Source organism: Pan paniscus, chromosome 15 (genome assembly GCF_029289425.2).
Source record: "Pan paniscus chromosome 15, NHGRI_mPanPan1-v2.0_pri, whole genome shotgun sequence".
Lineage (NCBI taxonomy): Eukaryota > Metazoa > Chordata > Mammalia > Primates > Hominidae > Pan > Pan paniscus.
This window is the reverse complement of record NC_073264.2, coordinates 47098061-47119899: the sequence shown is the minus strand read 5'-3', so window position 1 is coordinate 47119899 and position 21839 is coordinate 47098061. Positions and strand designations below refer to the sequence as shown.

Sequence of the window (21839 nt, the reverse complement as noted above, 5' to 3'; positions counted from 1 at the left end):
CTCTCTATATATCTATGTACACATACACACCCACACATATGCACATACACATATATATCTACATACACAAATAGCAAGAGAAAAAGAGAGAGAGAGATCTTTAATAATTACTTTACACAGTTGTAGGGGCTGGTTAAGCAAATCCAAAATCTATAGGGCAGGCATTTAGGAAAGCAACAGCACAATCAATATGAAACTCCATGGGCAAAAACCAAAACTAATGATCACAGGCAGAATTTATTTTTCTAGGGGAAGCCTCATTACTGCTTTTAAGGCCTTTCAAGCCTGAATCAAGCCTACTCAGATAATTGAGAATTACCTTCCTTAAAGTAAACTGCTTAGGAACTTTAATTACATTTGCAAAATCTCTCCACAGCAACACTCCTTAGAGTTTGATTGACTTGGAACTCTAGTCACGTTGACAATTTGTGGAATAGAGCTAAATCATTACTTATGGAGAAATTTATAAAAAGACCTCAAGTCAATTATCTCAGTTTCTAGTTTAAGAAACCAGAAAAACAAGAACAAATTAGTAAATAAATAGAAGAAAGGAAATGATAAAGATCAGAGTAGAAATCAATGAATGGAAGATAGGAAAACAATTGAGAAAAATCAATGAAACCAAAGGTGGATAGATTTAAAAGATTAGTAAGTAATAAATCAATCCAATAATAATGATCAGGAAAAAGAGAAGACACAAGTTAATATCAGGAATAAATGATGATATCACCACAGGTTCTGTGGATGTTAGAATAATAATAAAGAAAAAGTATGCCAAACTATGCCAATTAATTTGACAATTTAGGCAAAATAGATATTTATTGAAAGAAGCAAAGTAGCAAAGCTAAGGCAAAAAGAGATGACTAGAATACTTATCTATTAAAGAAATTAAATTTGTAGTGTGAGGCCTCCCCCAAAAGAAAACACAAAAAGCAGATAGTTTCACTCATAAAGTCTATTTAACAGTTAAGGAAAAAATAATACCTATCTACACAAACTCTTTCAAATAGACCCAAACAAAAGATTGAAATGGGAGAATAATTCTCAATTTATTCTACAAAGCCAGAGTACCCTAATACCAAAACCAGACACAAATATTACGGAAAAAGAAAACTACAGGTAACAAGCACTCACAAACCTAAATTTAAAACATTTATATAAGATTTTAAAAATTGAATTTATCAATACATACAAAGGACAATGCATCATATCCAAATGCAGTTTATCCCAGAAAGGTGGGGTTGCCTTAACATTCAAAAAGTCACCAGATTTACAAAACAAACAAAAAACCCAACATCTATGTCAAATAAGAAGTCTCAGTAATATAAGAATAAAAGGAAACTTCCTCAACTTAACATAAGGTATCTACTAAAAACTTTCAGCTAAACAAACCTAATAGCAAAAACCAGAATGCCTTCCCCTGAAACCAAGAATAAGACAAGGAAGTCTGCTGTCATCACCTCTTTTCAATATTTTTCGTCCATGGAAAAGAGTGGTAAAAATAAATAAGACATCCAAATTTGAAAAGAAGAAGAAAAAGTACTTTTATTCACAATTGACATGAATTTTTCCATAAAAAATCAAATGTAATATACAAAAGAGCTACTAAAAATAATTTAATTTTAAAAAGATTTCAGAATGCAAGATCAATATGAAAAAAATCAATTGCATATACAAGCAGTGTGCAATAGAAATTAAAATTAAAAGCAATGTTATTTGTAATAGCAAAAAATACTTAACATAAATATTATAGAAGACATGAAAGAGTCGAATACTAAAAATTATTAAATGTAACTAAGAGAAATTAAAGTAAATGAAGATAAATGCCATGTTTGTAGTTTGAAAGACAATACCATTAAGATATCAACTTTTCTCAAGTCGATCGATTAGTTCTCAACAAATACAATCAAAATAAAAATCTTATTTCTAGAAATTGACCAAATTATAATAAAAGCCATAAAATATAATTTATGGAATACAGAAGACTAAATTTGGCAAAAGAAATATGAAAACAAGAACAAAATTGAAAGACCAATACTACATGTTTTTATTACAAAGCCGTAATAACTAAGATAGTGTGTTATTAACAGGAATATAAACAAATCAGTGGTACATGATAGAGAGTGGAGAAACAGACCCAAATGTATATGGAAAACTAATTTTTTGCAAATGTACAAAGGCAATTAGTGGTGAATGAAGAGTCTTTTAATTAACTAGTACTAGCATAATTGATAGATACCCATTTGCAAAATAAAGAACCCCAATTATCAAATACAAAAGTAACTCACATACTTCTAAATGCAAAATCTGAAACCAAAAGTTTCTAGGAGAAAACATTTGCTATATTGGGTTATGTGAATATTCCTTAAATAAAAACCAATAAAAACATAATCCATATGAGAACAAGTTGATAAATTGGAATTCATCAAAACTTAAAAATACTGGCTTTCAACAGATACTATTAAGATATTGAAAAAAGTCATACACTTGGAGAAAATATTTGCACAAGACATTTTAAAAAAAGATAAACAACATGTATCCAGAATATATAAAAAACTGATTCAGTAGTAAGAAAGTAATTCTATTTAAAAATTATGTTGTTAAAAGAAAAAAATAACACTTCACAAAAGACAATATATGGATATAAAATAAGCACCATGAAATGGTGCTCAACCTCATTAGAAACTAGGTACATGTAAATTAAAACCATATTGTGATATCATTGCATACATATTAGAATGGCAACGTTCTAATTAAAAAGACAGTTCACACCAAGTGTTGGCAAGAATTAGAAGACATAATATTCTTATATAGTGCTTGTGGGGATGTACAATAGTATAACCACTTTGGAAAAGGGCTTGTAACTTGTAAAAAGGAATAATTTTTTAGCTTCCTAAAAAGTTAAATACATACCCGCATATGATCCACCCATTCAATTCTAAGATAATTGAAAGTATATGTTCACACAAATACTTGTACATGAATGTTCATAACAGCTTTGTTTATAATAGCCCCAGTCTGGAAACAACCCAAATGCCCATCAAAAAGTAAATGGAAAAACACACTGGACTCATACAATGGAATACCATTCAGCAATTAAAAGAAAGTATTAATACAACAACATGGATGAATCTCAAAACAGTTATTCTGAGTGAAAGAAACCAGATGAAAATAGTATGCACCATATGAGTTTATTTATATAAAATCTTGGAAAATACAAATTAATCAACACAGATAGAAAGTATGGCAGTGATTGCCTGGAGTCGGGGCAGGAATGCATAGGCAGGAGAGATTGCTAAGGATCAGCAAGAAACTTCTGCGGGTAATTAATGTGTTCCTTATTTGGTTATGGTGACAGTTTTGTGGTGTACCACATACATTGTAACCTACTTAACTGTATACTTTATATATTTGCAGTTTATTTTATTTCACTTAAAAAAAAAGAAAAAGAAAGAAAGAACTCAATTGACACCATCAGTGGAAGCAAAGAAAAATAATTTAATAGTAGGTAGGATGTACTTAAGCTCCCTAGTATGTGCACCTAAGGTTGAAACACCTAAAATAAAGATACCATATCCCAGTTAGTACATGGATAACAGAAGGAACTGAGCATTTCTTGATTCAACCATACAGTAGGCCGGATAAACCAAAAATAACATTGAAGATACAGAGGTATCCATTTTTCTTCCCAAAGCTAATCCATCTGCTTATGCTGTGCTTTCTTTCCCCTTTGTCTTCAGCAAACTTGCTCTACCAATTAATTACCCCTTGCTGTTGTGCATCTTCACATATTTGGCTATTTTGTTGTCATATGTTTAATACATACCTTACAGAATAAAACCAAAGATAAAAAAAATAACAATACATAAAGTTCCCCTTATCCTTTGTCTTCTCCTGGCAATCACACTCTCCTTTGGTCGCAACTACTGGAAAGAGATATTTACAATCACTTCCTTTATTTGTTCCGCTTCCATTTATTTACCCATTTATGTTAATCAGGCTTTTGCTCCCACCCCACATTCTACTGACATGACTGAGGCTCAGGCCAAAAATGCCTGGTTTGTTATGAAAGTCATTGAGAAGTATTCGTCTCTCTTGACCTCTCTACAGTATTTAACTCTATCAACCACATCTCTTCTAAAAAATTTTCTCCTTTCTAAACTCTTAATGCTCACTTAGTTTTTGTCCAAAGTAAGTGGTTGTGACTCCTCAGTGTCCTTTTAGAGCCCATCTTCAGCTTTGTCATAGAACACCCCCAAATGTCTTCCCATTCTGTTTTTTAAACTTCACTATGACCCATATGTTGATATACCCATTCCAGATCATTTATCTTGCTGGTACTTAAAAGCTCAAATAAAACTCTTCGTTTTCCTTTCCTAACCTTGACTTTCCCTAGTTCAGTACATAGCAATACCAACTGCCCAGTTGCTCAAGCCAGAGAAAGCTGGGTGCTTTCTTCTCCCACTACTTACCATATTTAGTCAGTTATCTGTTACTCAAGCAATAACTTTAATGTCTCTTGAAATTATTCCTTCTTTCTCTCACTGCCACTATCTTTGTTTAGCTCCCTCATTATCTCTCCTTCAGAAATCTGGTGGCCCTGCTTCTACTCTTGCTCTATTCTAATCCCTTCATTGTCACACATCTTTCAGAGTAATCTTTAAAAAATTAATTCTAAGTCTGCCCTTCACTCTCCCTGTTTAAAAGCCTCATTACCCATAGAAAATGTTCAAGTTCTTTAATTCCCTGGCTTTTGCTTACCTCTCTAGGCCCATGCACAAGTCTTCATACGCTGATTCCCTTTACTCCAAGCATACTGACTGCTTTGTAAGTTCCTCAAACGTCCCTAGCAGTGTATTTTAATATTAGAATTAGATGGTCACGTTACAAATCCAAAGTAGAGTAGATGCCTTTTTCTGTATCTGCCTAGTTGGTGAGACCCTCCCCATGAGTATCTGTAGTGATATGACTTTGTCACACCAGCCAAAACTGGTTGGACCAGGAATAGGCATCTCACTTCAAATGAAGCAACCATATTTTTTTCTTCTGGGTATTTGGATCTGTGATACATTTAATTGTTTCTTATGTCACTTGTACCATGGACACATAATTTCAGAAACTAGGGGAAATGTTTTCAGCAATATGCCTAACAAAGCAGTGAAAAGTGGACTGAGGACGAGGATGGGATATACTGCAGAAAGGAGACATGAGATAGAAAGTTAGAGAAAGGAAAGAGAGGCAAAGCTCTGGTAACTCCAAATACAGAAAAATAAAGCGACAGATGATAGCTACAAGCTTAGGTTTCCAGTGGCTTTCAAGTTTCTATCTTTGTCCAAATCTTCTTTGACTCCCTGAGTCACCCCACCATGCCTCCAATTAATTTATTTTCCACCAAAATTATTTCTACAATGCATAACTAAATGAGACTTGACTATTAAAAGTAAATAAAAATAATAAAAAGTAAAACCTATATGAAGTAGAAAGCTTTCATTTGTTTAAAGTTGCAATATTTTCATTTAATAGTAACATCAGGCATATAATATACACTGCCCTAAGTTTTAACAAGTTTGAGTAATTTGCAATTGTATACAACAGTCAAAATAAAAAGACCCTCTTCAAAGTAAATAAAGAAAATCTGGCATATGATTTTATCATGAATAAAGACACCTCTAAATAGAAGAGAGACAATAAAGGGAAGGAAATGAGAATATGCACAAAGAGAATATTTCACACTGAATAACAAAAATAGTTGAACTTTCATGAAATCATATGATGCCCAAATTAGAGACTTGTTTAATGCCCAAGCTTTTCCAGGAAAAAGCTTCTGACCTACATTTATGTGGTTCCAGACGATAGATTCACAAACATGATACCACTCCCATCACAACTGAGTGTTCCAGAATCAATCAAACAAAAACAAGGACATTCACAGTATTTCTTTCATACTCACCTGAACAACAGAAAAATGAATAACTGAACCAACTGAAGGCAAAAGTTATTTTCCCTGTGAATTTGAAGCTATATCTGTGAGATTTAAATCAGTCTATACCATTATGGCTGGACATATGTAAATACAGAAACATTGGGAGCCTTTTCCAAATAAATATTTCAGGGGTGGGGAGTGAGGAGAAAGTCAGTCTGCAAGGAGAAAAAAAGCAATGAAATAGATATTTACAGAAAAGGCATAAATCAGAGAAATCAATGAAACTTCTACCAGAAGCAAAAATACACAACTCTTCTCTGTATTCCATGAGATTCTCCAGTGATCTTATTATAAATTCCCCAGTTTTTAAAGGCAGTTGCAAGTGAGTTGCTGTTTCTCAAAACTAGGGTATATGAATATATATAATATAATAATACCTTACATATAATAGATGTTTAATCAATATTTGTGGAAATAGAAATATTTTTAAAACAAAAAATTTAAATAAAGCTTATTTGCATGACCCCTATTACACAAGAATCATATACCAGAGAAGAGAGGGACTTTACAGACATATGGATTAGTCCTTAAATAAAAAATATATAATGAAACTAACAAATTTAAGCACTTCCTTTTCATTGCTTTATTCCACGGAAGAAGAAGAAAGAGGATGTATAGTTTAAGATAAAATAAGCATTCAACAAAAAAGTCAACTAAAATTCAAACTACTATTACCTTTGTCTGAAATCCTAGCAAAATTCATTTTATATGTGTAAATTCATTAACTATACACATTTAACACCTTCTCAAGAAATGAAATGTTTTAGCTTGGGATTGAAAGGAGCTACTGACTAAATTGGCTCTTGAAGGCTAAGAAATAAAATTTTACCAATAGAAATTGCTTTTTCCATGCTGCAGTGAGCATCTCACTTAATTTCAACTCATCTGGCTTGGTGTTTAGAATAGGAGAAAAAAGAAACAGAATCTTTTTGTTCTAAATTATTCTCTAAGGATATATATCCTAAATTATCCTTAAAGTATTCCTTTAGATGTGAAATTTTTTAAAGAAAATTGATTTTCAAATGAATGCCTTTGTACTGTAACTAGATTTTTAGAACAAGAAGTAAAATAATCTGATCTTGAATTCACTGTCTGACACAAAATAATGTCATCCATATTTGTATCTAATATCATCTAGAGCATACAGTAGAAGTGAAAACAGGGTTCCAATACAGGGATCCCAGTGATCCCCACACATCCTAGTATCTGTACCTCACATTGCACCAGCATTGATCTTTGTAACCAATAGAATATGACAGAAGTGATGAATGTTACTTCCAAGATTATATAATAAAAATCACGGTACCTTTTGTTTGGGGTGCATCCTCTTTCGTTTCAATCATTTCATCTGGGAAAGGGCAACTGTGATGTCACGAGCAGCTCCACATAATGAGAAACTGGTGTCTCTTATGAATAGCTACTCAGTTCCATGAGTGAGCTTGGAACTGGATCCTCTAGCCCAGTAAACCATTCAGATAACTGCAGCCCTAGCTAATATCTTGACTACAACCCTATGAGAGATCTTAAGCCAGAACCACATAGCCAGGCTTCGACTGGATTCTTCACCCTCAGAAACTGTAGTAGATACTAAACGGTTGTTGTTTAAGCTGCTATGGTTGGTGGTACTTTTTTTATGAAGCAATAGGTAACTAAAATAGTAGATGACTAATAAATATTTGCTGATAAAATAAATAAATATTTTAGAAGTCTAATTCTCCATGCTTGATTAATTTTTTAAAAATCCAAATAATGCTAGAGCCACTAAAATCCCTAATTCAGGCTTACACATTTTCAGATAAGACAGAAAAACTAAAGTATGCTAGTACTTCTATTTTAATTCAAATCAATCATTTTCTAAAATATTATATTTCTTCTTTTCTTATATCTATAAAGGTACTTTTACTTTTTACAGGTTATCAGCATTTGAATCACCCCTGCTTCACATCAGAATTTGTATTCTAATAAAGAGAGAATAATTTTTGAATGCAAATTTCAACACTTGTTTGCATTTCTGGTTGCAAAAAAAATCTTCCAAATAAATAAAAAAGTGGGCAGAGATTACATAAGCTAAAGACCAAATTTAGAACACTTTCCCCATTGTCAGCATGTTCCAACTTAAAAATAAGCATTTCTTTATATTTAACCAATTATTTTCTTGGAAATTTGGAATCTGTTTATTGAAACACATATAAGTTTACTTATCCCAAAAGTAACACTGTATGCTATTTATAAGGTGCATTGACTCTTCCTTAAAAAGAAAGAAAAACCTAGACCTCAAAAACTTTCCTATTAATGTGGTATAGAAACTTTCAAGCAAGTCAAATAATTGTATTTTAAAACAGTTCTTCATTATAGCAATGCCACAAGACACAATCAATTTCTAAACTGTGATCCACTTCCAATTTAAAACATTTTTCTATTATATGCATACTTGGTAGCACTCTTTTTCAAAGCTTTGAGAAAAATTACAGAGAGAAAAGATAGAAAGCAAGCAAAGATTAATAGGATCCAACCTCAATGGCCTGATACTTTCTCAGTTGCTAAAATAAATCAACAAATATGCCAGAAAAGCTACTATCTCATCTTAAAAGCATCAGCCATAGAGCGTATTGGGATTTATGCATATTAAAGTAGCAGGCTGCAAATGCCAGTAGATAGCACACTGTTATTTAAGAGGAACAAAAAGCAGCACCACTAACCACTATACAATACAAATTAAATGGAAAATCACAGCTATTTAAAGGGCTTGCCTAAAAGTATAATAAATTTAACTTTAGTAGAATTGTAATCCTTGATTTTTCACTAGTTAATATATTCATGCAAAGCCATTACTTTAATAACATATAAGTGTAGAATTCACTCACCAGCAGTGACAAATGTGCTTATTTGTAGCCTAATTTTTTTTCTCATGGTAAAATCCATCCATTACAATGCCTCTAGGCATGTGTAAATAAAATTAAAGAAAGGCCTATATTTTCCCAAAAGACAAAAATTAAAATGAAGGCTAGATTGGATACCAAATTCATTTCAAAGTCAGATCAATTTAATTGTAATGTGGAATTTGATCTCTTCAATTCACTTCAGCATATCTAAAATGGCCACAACTTCCCAGAGGGATTGGGAAGTGGGAATTATATAGCCTGTAAAACACAACCCAAAAGCAGTTTAAATACTGAGGAAAAAAGAATGAAACTTTCAATTCAGTGCTTCAGATGAAAATAAGAAAACTTCGTCTTTGACATCTTTCTGCATATATTTGAGCATCTTCCTTTCTCATCAGAAAGAAGCATAGCTCTCAAGTTTCCTTTTGCCTCCTTAAATTCCACTTCAGATTCTTTATGTACTTCTGATTGCACATAAATTCTGAGTGATACTTCTTTTCTTCCCATAGGCTGACCTCCCAAAACTCTCACCTCTTTTGTTTTACAAGGTGTTAAGAAACACACACATATTATCAATTTTTATAAATATGTAAATTTGTCAAAGCCTTATTATCTCAAACTTTGAGAGGATTTACCATTCGAAGCAGGGTTCCTAAATTTACATTTCTTCCAAAAAAAAGTGCTACTTAATGGGACCACAGGATCACCTGCAATCACTAGGTCTTTATTGTAACCTAAATATAGTGAAAATCCTTCCCAAAACATTCCATTTAAATCTAGGCTAAGATACTAATTTGGCCTTTTTTCTTTGCTAAAATTAATTAAAAGAGCTGTTAAAGACACAGAGTTGTGGCAAAATTGTATGTTCACAGAAGGCGGGAGAAGTATTCTTAAATGTCTGCCTCATGGTTTAGCATCATGAAAATTTGATCTCTGTCTTGAAGTTTATTTTTCATCTGTCTGGAGACAACACACGTAGAAACCTTGTATTAACTGCCTACTCATGATATGACATTTAGTTGTTATAACAACTTTGTAAGGTATGTATTATTATATTAATTTCATATAAAACGGAACTGTGGCTCAGAAAGATTAAGTAACCTACCTAAAGTCACATAATTAGTAAAGGACAAAACAGATTCATAGCACTTATTTCAGACTAAATACTCTTTCCACTGCAGTATGTCTTCTTTGTGCCCATTAAAATCTAGACTCAAATGGCTTTTAAATTACCAATTTAAATAAATCATAAGCCCATAATTGTATAATTCTGTTACATTAGAACATCATGACTCCTTAATGCACTAGAAACTGCCCTATACATTCTATGATAGACTAGTTACCCCTGTCTTCAGTTGTTCAAAACATACTGTGACTCACCCTACTTCCCAGAGAAATAAGTGCTTTTGTAAATGATAAATTTAGAAAGAACCCAGAGAGATTATTTAACAGTTACATAGCTTCAACTCTATAGAAATATAGCAATCTATCCATGTGTTCTTTTTCAATCTGTTGGTATAATGTATTTCTGAAAAATATGAATTATCATAAGTGCCCATTGTAAAATAGTACTATCTTAGCTAAATTGATTCATCTGCCTGTTAAATCTAATTTCTACTGAGTATTTGATGTTTCCTTTAATAGCATCAAGGACAATTTATGAAACATAAGAAAGTATTTAATATCAATGGTGCAAATCAAGTTTAAGTTCTGAATTTGGAAAATAATTCAACCAAAGTAGGAGAGAAAATTAAAGGTGAATTAGTATAAAGAAAGCCATAATAAGACAAAAATTTAGAGTAGCAATTGATGATCCAGAAATAGAGGTAATTTTATTTTAAAAACAAGTTTAGAGCAAAGAAAATTGAAACATAATCTATTGAGAAAGATGAATGTATTATACAGAATGTGGAATAACTGAATAAACCATCTTTTTAGCACTTAAATATTTAAAAATAAAAGTAATAGTCGTCTCATCCACTGTAATAAAGTGGCAAACATATTACTGAGAAAAATAAATCACAACTATATATAGCATCTTGGCTTTTCATTACATTCTATGGAACACTAAAGTTAAAAATTAGAAATAAAAAGTCATTATCAACAATAGTAAAAATTTTAAAATATATCATTTCTTTAATACAATCTCTATAAAAACATGCACTTTATTCATTTATATTAAATCTAAATGGAAACACAAATAAATTTAAGTTATTGATAAAAGGCTATGATTATTTCCTCATGTGGTTTCTACACTTTATAGGAATTTCAACTTTTATTGCTCAATTGGCTAGTCTGCATAGGTCCAAATTTGACATAATTAGTATTTCTAATTAATTTCTGGATCAGTGCCCATAATGGAGCAATGAAAGTGACAGTTTGGCCAATTTAGAACTGTGCAGGCTTGTAGTTAATCATTAGAATCATAGCTTTTGGTTTCAGTTTAATTTTGTGGTTGAATATATACATTAAGCTTTTTGTAATTACCCTGAAATAAGAAGTGAGGAAGAGACTGGAAGGATTTTTGGCTCTCAAAAGTATTAAGTGAAATTATTTACAGATTGTCACTTTTAGCAAAGGCATTGTCACATTTATTGACTGTCCAAAGGAGGATGTTGAAAGCAGTATCATATCATGATGCTTCTATAGTCTGGATCAGAAGAAAAGGCAATAAAACTCAAGGATGGGCAAGTCAGGTAAGGGTTGTCTTTCATAAATGTTTTGACATGCCATCCTGAGTTTTATAATTTTGAAATTGATATTCTCCAAAAATTAAGCAAATGTAGCTCTTTTTATTCCTTTATGTTACATAAAATTTGGTGGTGTCCTTTACTCCTTTAAAAATCAAATACATAGTATCCATTTCTCTTTTGTGGAGAGGGCAATATTTTGAAACAAGTGGTTAGCAATTCATTATTCAAGAATTCCAGGAGTTAATTTCTTAAAGATAGCAGACACAGTATCGCTGAGCCCCACTAAGAACACATATCAAGTCCAGAATTCTTTTAACAACAGAGACTCAAGTTTCCCCTACAAAAATAGTGATCTGATTTTTTTTTCTTTCAACTTTTCTCTTGATAAAGAATACCTGGGCTATAACTACTTGTATTCAAAGATAAAACCAGAAAAGAAAATGAAATAGAATACATGTCTACTCTGCATTTTTTAAAGAGTCATTTTTATTAGTTTTTAGACAAAAACCTGGAATGCAATCCTGTATTTTCTATAGCTTAATCAAAATAAATTCATGATATATACTTTGAATCCTTCTTTGAGGCCCTCTCTGAGTCAGAGCAGTTTATATAAAGATAAATATGCTGGGTGTTGGCGTGGCGGGGCTGCCATTTAGATGTTCAACATCTAGTCTTATTACAGCCCTTATACCATACCTGTATGTGATCCTTGGAGAAATGTATGGGTTAAACAGGGGAATTAACCTTATTTAAGGAGTCCATTGGCCGCCACTATGATTTCTAGTTGATAAGGTGTATATGGAGAAACACTGTTGGGAATAAGTACTAAGTGCTTCTAAAATAAAGCCTGCACTGAGACTAACCACTCTGCCCAAACTTACCTACTGCTTCTTTTTGTTCCTTATCTAGAATAGATAGCATTTATCAGGTACAGCAGAAAAAAATTAAAAAGCCTCTTCTAAATTATTTTATACAACACTAAATTATATCATATTCAAACAAGTACATAGATAGGAGTCCTCAGAAATCTTTCCCAAATGTACTTTTGTATTTTTTCAAGTTAGCAGTTATTACCATCAAATGAACATTTTGAGAGTTATATCTTTGATGTGTACTCATGATTTACCTTAGTGCTATGAAAATCTGGATGATAGCTTTGTTCCCTGGATTCTCATTCTGTATAGTTGCCTAATTTCTGTTATATTTGCACTGCAGATTTCACCATCATGTAATGAAAAGGCATTATACAAATTCCCTCTAGAAATTAAATAGGAAAGCCATGCTTCCACAAACTTGGCATATTTCTTGCAATTGATGTCTACTAACACAGTGCATTTTAAGCCAATTACTCTAACAGTTCTCAAAGAATGTGTTTGAATATCATCACTCTGCATTATTCTCAAGAGCCAGTCTTTATGTACAGAGACTACATACACTCTTAAACAACAGATGCCTTAGGTGGAAGACAAGCCTGTCATAAAGTGTCTGCCACCTGCTTTTGCCCATCATTATTCCCTTAATAGCTTACTACCTGTGGGCATATTGAGCCACCAAAGAGAAGCGTCATTCCCAAAAGTAACACCACAAACACAATACTTCTGAGGCTGGCATAAGAAAGCCAGCTGAACAGCATTTCCCAGTACACTGCTGCAATATGTCATTTTTGAAAATGCCATGTTAGTGGATGTGACTTTGGGAATTGACTTAATAATAACAATAAAAATGGATGGCACTTAGCAAGGAAAGTGTCTTTCATCCCAAAGGGCCCACAAGTGCTTCAGACTCAGAAATGTGGTCAACTCTAAGAAGGGCAATGGCACTCAGCACAGTAACGAAAGCTCAGGAAATGTTCACCAAGGAGAGCTATATAAGCTTTCAACTAAAAGAGATATCATAAGCTTTTTATTTTCCACATGGAGTGATATAACCTTGGATTTTCATCCTTTCAGAAGGGTGCCCAAATATCAAAAATAGGCTTTTGTGTCTCACTCTAGACAGAAACTATTGAGTGGTAAGGAAAATTGACCCTGCAGCTCTGGAGCTCAGGCTTAGAAGGTATCAAAATGGATCCAAACCACCTTGGCATACTTTTTACTACCCAGGATCTCAATGGAGCCACCCTATTAGAGATGTACCGTTAAAATGTAAGCCAAGTGGGTTTCTACTTGAAAGAGAGGTAATGAAGGTTGAATTGCTGAGTAAATCTGACCCTCGCAGACCTTGTTTCACAGAAAAGGTTTCAATCATGCTGGCTAATGGCTTTCTGATCTTGCTGAATGAAACTTCCACAGTTGGGACTGGTGGACTTCTTAGGTTCATTTATTACATGCATGTATAATGCTGGTTATGAGAATATATTCTCTGATTCATACCAAGAAATATTTGTGCACAAGTGATTGTAAAGAGTATTTTTTTTCTTGAACCATGAATACATTTTTTTCTCTTTAACATAAGCATGCTGTTAGAATTGATGTTTGGCCAATTTTATCTGAAATTACTGTGATTTAGTACAGACTCCCTTAGTACCAGAATGACTTTGCCATTTTCCCCTCTGGCTCTGTTGATAACCACAAACTACCCACATTTAGTAAATTCCTTTGTTAAGGCTTGACTTCTCCCAACTGATTTTAAGGTATCAGGATTATTCCATTATTTCGGCAAAATAATAACTTATTTTTCTTCCCTGCCCAGTTCCTATCTCATAAAACTTTAAAAAGTCCATCCAATGCCTTTTCTCCCATGATAAATTTTCTTTATGAAAATTTGACTATTGGTAATAGGACAGGCATTTCAAATGGTTTGCATCCTTGAGTAACACATATATGATGCCCATACAACGGTTATTTTTTTTCTGTCTTCTGACACTTCACAGGAATTTTCCCTCTAAAATTGACAAAAGCTAACACATGGGAATAAAATCCCCATGACCCAGAAGCCTCAAGTTTTATGTGCTAGTATAGTTCCAAACTTAGCTGGTCCTGGATCTCATCCAAGACCTACTGCATGAATATCTCTGGAACAAGGGACCTTTATTTTCAACATTCTCCATAAGGTGTGTTGCATCAGTTAAAATTCTTATGTGAATGCTGGCAATAAAAACTCGAAATAACTGAGGCTCAAACACAATAAAGATTTGCAGTCTTCCATTTTTCTTTTAGAAGTTGTGAATTAGGAAATCCCAAATTGGTATAGAAATTCTAAAAACTCAGTGGAGCCCAGTTTCCTTCTTTCTGCTCTACCATCTTTAATCATGGCTTCCATCTTCAATGTTGCTTCATGCTCCAAATTAGCCGCTTGATACTTTTTTCTTTTGCGGCAAGAAACAGGAGAAAATTAGATGAAGAAAAAAATGAAGCACTCTCAAGTTGAGGGATTGCCCTTGAAGCAGCCTCCTCAGCATCCCAGAAAATACTTATGCAAACATCTCCTAACCGAGAGTTTATATAAGATACTTCACCCAAGATACATTGCCTCATTCTTGGATGCCTTCCTACCCCAAATAAAATTGGGTCCTATTTCTAGGGAAGATAGAGGGAGCGGACACTAATATGTATCTCTAGATTGGCAACTGATAATCACTGCTCTAAATTCTCAACAGATTTGAAAATTAGTGCTCTAGCCAACTTAGCCAACAATGATTAATGAATTTTCTACCATAAATTGTTACATAGTTGAATCAAATAATATGAAGACTAATACTAACTAGTACTAATTGAACACTTATGATTTTTCAGGTAGTGGCCTAAAAGCTTTGCATGACTAATGTAATTTAATCCTCACCCAAACACTATGAAGTAGGTTTTATTATTAGCCTCATTTACCTGAGAAGAAAACAGGCACAGAGAGGCTTAATAGCTTGTCCAAGATTACACAGCTACTAATTTGTAGAAGTCAGAGCCTCAGATAGCCATCAGTCTACACAGCCTTACTTAGTCCCAAATTACACACATTTTTCTTATGATAAGCACTGCAAAAGTTTTGAGCATTTTTTATATAGTTATAACTAAGGCAGAGCAAGTTTATTGCTTTTCTAGGCACCAGCTATTTGCTGCCTTTGCAACCTTCATTTTGAAACCTCAAAAGAGGCAAAATTGTAATTTATCTTGATAGAAAAAAATTCCCCTAAGAAAAACTGACAACCTTATAGAGTTATTAAGATATTTCCATGTCAAAATACTTTTTATCCCACAGAAACTGCTTTTTGTAGCAAAATCCCTAAGGTGAATCTGCCAAATTTACTTAGGTTTGTAATGCATGCTTTCTTACCACTTCCATATTTGTGAAATCTTTTTTCACAGCACATGAAGATAGACCTGAATATAGCAGAATTGGATGTTACTGAAAAACTCAATGGATTCAGTCCACTGTGGCTATTAAATGAGTTTTATAAGAGAACATAGGAAAGTGCAATTCCATTATCACTCACATGGAAGCCTTCACAATTGCAGTAGATGGAACCCAATAAATATTTTTGTTACATCAAGTGTGTATGACTCATTACATGTAACATAAGAAAAGTTTTCAATCTTGGATATGTTTCTCTGTCACTAAAATCTTTGTATGATCTTGGGGAAACTGTGTAACTTCTTGAGCCTCAGGATAATCATTTATACAATGTAGATTTTGGTTAATTAGCTCCAAGTTTTCTTCAATTTCCATAATTCTGTGTTTCAGTGACCTTCCCTTAAGTAATTTTATATTCTACAATGATCTATACACTGTCTTAGAGTAGTGAGGGCTCAGTGCTTATTGGACTGTTGGAGGGGTGGATGTTTGGGAGAATAAATGAATAGAGATGGATGGAGACATTAATATGTATGTGAGCAAAGTAGTTTTTCCACCCCAGAAAAAAATTATATTAACCTGTAGCCTTTAAATTTTATCCCTTAACAAGTAACATCCTTACAAATCAGCTTTATATCTTAAATTTTTTATTATGGAAACTATTAAACACAGGAAAAAAATAAAACAATAGTACAATAAATATCAACATACCCATCACCCAACTCAACAGAATTAACTTGCTGCCATCCTTTATTTATACCTACCAACATTTCTGCATTAAAATAAAGCAAATCTCGGGTATATCGTTCACTCATAAATAAAAATTAAAATAAGCCATTTTGATGATAAAGTCTGCTTTCTAGTCTACTATAGAAACTGAAATATTTTACCCAATTAAATTGCTGATAGTTCACCTAATATTTTGTGTTTATTTTGCATGTACTTAGAATCTTAATGTTTAAAAAAATCCTTGAAAACCAAAACTTTTATACAGCATTTGATTTTTTCAGATGGTTATTAGATGAGTAAGAATATTTAGCCTCTAAATGGCATCAGGCCTGTAGATAGACCATTCAGTTACTGCATAAGCAGAAGGACAGACTGATAATGATTTAGGAGAGGAAAGGGGAACAAATCCCTGAATCAAATCTCTATGACTTTTTTTACTTGATTTAAATTCCAGGCCCTAACCATAGCTATATACAATTAAGTTCCACATCCAACTTATATGCATGCACACACACAAAAAAACCCCTTCGAGCTGACTATAAATAATTCAAATTTGTCTACTTTTTGCAATTGACCATATTTCAGCTCCTATTTATCACCAAGGAAAATAAAAAAATTAACTAAACTTTCTATGTCTACAAGTTTTTTTCCTTCTCAGCTCGTCTGTATCCTTCTCCATCTATCCTTTGTTAGGATGCTTTTACTTGCAGTCCCAAATTTTGGTTCATATTAGCTAACCATTAAAAGCATGTCTATGTCCCCAATAAATTCAATCATTTTTAATTGATTTATAAACAGTTTTTTTTAAGTTTACTCCTTTATTTCTCCCTGAACATATGAGGATTAGCACAATTTACATAAAATTAAATGGACTTTAATTTACATATTATTGTAGGTCAAACTTCCTGATCCACCCCATATTATATTCCCATTCCTAAGCAGACTATCTTCAACATTTCTTCAAGAAATGCTTCTCAAAAATGCTAGTTTTCTTTAGCAACCTGTTAAATAAATGAGGAGAAGGAGAAGGAAAGTTTCATTTGAAATGGATTAATTCCAGCTGTATCAAAAGTAGAATCAAATGAGAAGGTCAAAATTATAAAGTATTTAGCAGATAACACAGGATAGTATCTCCATGACATCACTGTAGAATTTTTAGATAAGATCCCAAGTTATGAACCATAAACAAAAAGATTAATAAATTTGCCAAATGAAAATTAAGAACCGTTCATTAACAGACCATTAAAACACAGATAACACAATGGAAGAAGACGGTTGCTAGACTAGTTCTAAGACTTAGTATTCAGAAAAAAACAAAAATACGTCATTAGTAAAAACAATCCAAACACCCCAAAAGAAAGATGGGCCAAAGACATACACAAGAACACTTAAAAAGTGGAATTCTACATGACTTAAACACTTGAACTAGGGTTCAATCTCACTACTAATCAGGGAAATAATAATTTTGTTTACAAACTGGAACTCTGATAAACTGCTGGTAGGAGTGTAAACTGGTAACTCCAGTGTGGAAGACAGTTCAGTACATATAGTAATAATGTTAAAGATAAGCATTTTCTATGACCCTTCAATTTCATTCCTAAGCATTTGCCTTAGAGACATTTGTATATGTGTGTGCTAGGATACACATATATATGTATACTTATAGGCTGTGTAAATGTTCAGAGCAACATTTATGTTTTTAGTTCAAACCAGAAACAATCTAAATGTCTACTAACAGGTGCATGGATAAACCTACATGGTGATGAAAATGAAATAACTATCTCTAAATGCGACATCATAGATAATCTTACAAACACAATACTGAACTAATACGACAACATACAAAAGAATATATATATTATATATACTATACATATGTAGTATAATTTCATACATTATACACAGATAGTATAATTATACAAATATAGTATCATTTCATTTATATAAAGTTCAAAAATAGGAAAATGGCCCACTTTGGGTTTAGCTGCTATAATATTCCATTTCTTGACCTGGAGTGGTGATTATCTAATTTACTTAATAACTACTTGCTAAACTGTGTATTTGTTTTATGCTCTCTTTAGTTTGCATGTCTTATTTACAGTAGAAATTGTAAGTTGACCTGAGATTCTCCAAAATATGCTATTCCTTAAGTAATGATATCCATATGAGGTCACGAGTCTTAACATTTTTAATTTAAAACTTTAAATATTGTTTTCTTTCTTACTATATTAACATACAGAATGGCACAAAGGAGACAAGATTAAACAATCTTAAATACTTTGTTATATTTTCTTCAGATTGATCCATTTAAAAAAGAAATATCATAAATGCAGCTAAAGTTACTCTCATCCATTTATCTTTGCTCCCTTATCCGAAGAAACTATTTTTTTAATGGAAGAACATAATTAGCCTGTATTTTATTTAATATGTACACACATGTATTTGTAACTATGAATATTTAAAATTTTTCTTAAAATGCATATAAACTGTAAGATATAGCTACGTTTTGCAACTAACTTGATCATTTCAAAATTATCTTTTTATTTCTTATGTATTTTAATGAATGTTTTAGGTTATTTTTTCCTTTTTGACTATAACACTATACATTCTATTGTATTAATAGAATACAGTGTATTAATCCATTCCCTTATTGAGGAACAATTTGTTTTATTCTACTTGTTTGCTATGACAAAGAATGAAGCATCAAAAATTTCCTGTGTATGTCTCTTTGCATACCTGTATGAGAATATGCTGAGTAGAATATTTTTTTTAAAAATAGACATTAAAATAAAATTTAAATAATTCATAACTTTACCAATAGAAATAATTGCTTTAACTATCTTTATATATCTCACTCTTTTCCTACAGACGCAATGAAATTGAAAAACCATGTAGCACATATACACTTATGGTGGGGTTTTATGTCCTGCTTTTTACTTATGATGAATAGCTTCACATACCATAGAATATCCTTCAAAAACATGTTCACCAATGGCTACATGGTGTTCTCTTGTACAAATGGACCATAATTTATACAACCATTTCTCATTGTTGTATGTATCTGTTTTCAGTTATTCTGTTCTCCCTCCAGTTTCTGATACTCTAGCCAATCTAGTTTTCTTTCAGTTATTTACACATACCTACTACTCATTTCATGCATCACTGCCTGCAATGAACTTAATGTTTGTGTCTCCCCAAAATCCATATGTTTAAACCTAATTCTCAGTGTGATGGTATTAGATGGTGGGGCCTTTGAGAAGTGACTAGCTCATGAGGGTGGGGTCCTCATGAATGGGATTAGTGCCCTTACAAAGGAGGCTGCAGAAAGCTGCCTAACCCCTTCCACCATGTGAATACACAGCAAGAAAAACGACAGAAGCCTACCTTTGAGGAAGCAGGTTTTCTCCAGACACTGAAATCTGCTGGCGCCTTGATTTTGTACTTCCCAGGCTCCCAAACTATGAGAAATAAATGCTGATTACTTACAATTCATACACCTATGGTGTTTTTGTTATAGCAGCACAAATGGACTAAGACACAGCCTCTGCACACATAGTTCACTCTGCTCTTTCCTACAGTTTTTACGTGGCAGATTTTCTTCTCATTACTGAGATCTCAATGTTACTATCCCTTGACCAAGGAGGCATTCTCTGTTAGCTCCTTCTAAATTATTTTCTTTTTCATGCACTTATCTGACCAAATAATATCTATCAGACAGTGTAACTATTTCTTTATACATCTTTATCTCTCCATGACAGCAAGGATATGGTTGTTCTTCATCACCTTCAGTGTTGAAAAAGTTAGGTACCACACAATTATAAGAAGTAAATTCACATTGTAGTCATAGATTTGTATATTTATTACAACAATGTTCCAGCAGATGGCCGTAAAGTATCTTGAAAAAGAGGATTCCTTTTTAAATTTCAGTCAGTGTTAGCTTTGGGCTACTCAAAAATTATTAAATGAATGAATGAACTCATTATAACTTATTGATTATCTCCAACACCAATGTTTTTTATGTTTTCTATTCTAGAATTCCTCATGTCGCCCTGGTGTTTACCACACCAGAGGAGTCCAGGGAGTACAAGCATAGGTCCTTTGTGACACTTGATTTGAGGGCAGTAATTTGACATCTACAGAGAATGAATGAAACATCATGTATTTTTGACACTGAAAAATTTAAATCCTAAACAACCATAAACATTTAAATAACTTTGTACAAATAATTTAAATAAACAGGTGAGTAACATGGTAAAATAATCTTAAGAATTCTGTATTGTTTTCAAAAGACTGAGAGTACACTGTGCTTTTTTGAAGGGATTATTTTCATACTAATTATCTAAAAATTAAGTTTTATATTTTACCAAAAAAATTGAAGATTAGTTAACATTGAAATCACAAATGCTTCTAGTTCCGAGACTACTATGCCCTGACACTTTTGTAGACCACAAGAATCTACTCCATTTTCATTAAAGCAAACATCATATTATGCTTGTAAAGTCAAGAATAATGAAAGTATATTTGGCACACTAAAATAAGCCTCCTCTATGTCTGACAGTATGAAAAAATAAACCTTGGCAGCTGCATTTCAGCTATGATAGAAACTTTCTGACAGCTTTCCTCTCTGTTGCTCATAAGAAGATGACTTAAATGAATTCATGTCAGGTGGATTAGTAAGATTCTGTTCAAACTGACAGAAGATCATGTCTGTACAGCTACTTTAAAATCTTAACATCAGTTTGAAGAGCAGAAGAATTTCACATATTTGAGACTGAGTTTTTGAACACCAAATATATTTTTTAGAAAAATTCATTACCTTTAATTTGGGGAGAGGAGGTTTCAATTCAGTCAAATATAGTGCTAGGTCTATCTGATAAAATTGGATTGTAGGTTACGTACTTATGCAGTTGCATTCTTACCTTATAGTCTCAATTTATTTGGACCAAATGAAATGAAATAGCAGCAGTCCGTGTCTAATAAAAAATTTGGTTACCTGAAGTCATATAGCTAGTTTATTTTAGGGTCAGAAGTATAAAATTTGCCTAGGTACTAGTACAAAATTTTATTTATTTCAGAGCATTTACAATGGCCAATTGGCACCAAAGGACAAATAATATACCAATAGATATGGAATAATTATGGTTATTAATTTTGAAATAATTATATTTAACAATTTGTGTGATGCTATTTACATCCAATCTTTAGGATTTCTATATGACATTTAACTTAAGCAGTTTTAGAAAGTCATGTGACATGATTAGAGCTACA

At 32.5% G+C, this 21839-nt stretch overlaps 1 long non-coding RNA gene across 1 annotated transcript in view; it reads right to left on the bottom strand.

Annotated features, from left to right (window-relative positions):
* Positions 1-20027, bottom strand: part of LOC134728893 (uncharacterized) — a 562896-nt gene extending 542869 nt beyond the window's left edge. Inside the window, exon 1 of the long non-coding RNA XR_010109755.1 lies at positions 19956-20027. This is a non-coding gene — a long non-coding RNA (uncharacterized LOC134728893). The remainder of the gene's footprint in view (positions 1-19955) is intronic.
* Positions 20028-21839: the final 1812 nt, after the last annotated feature.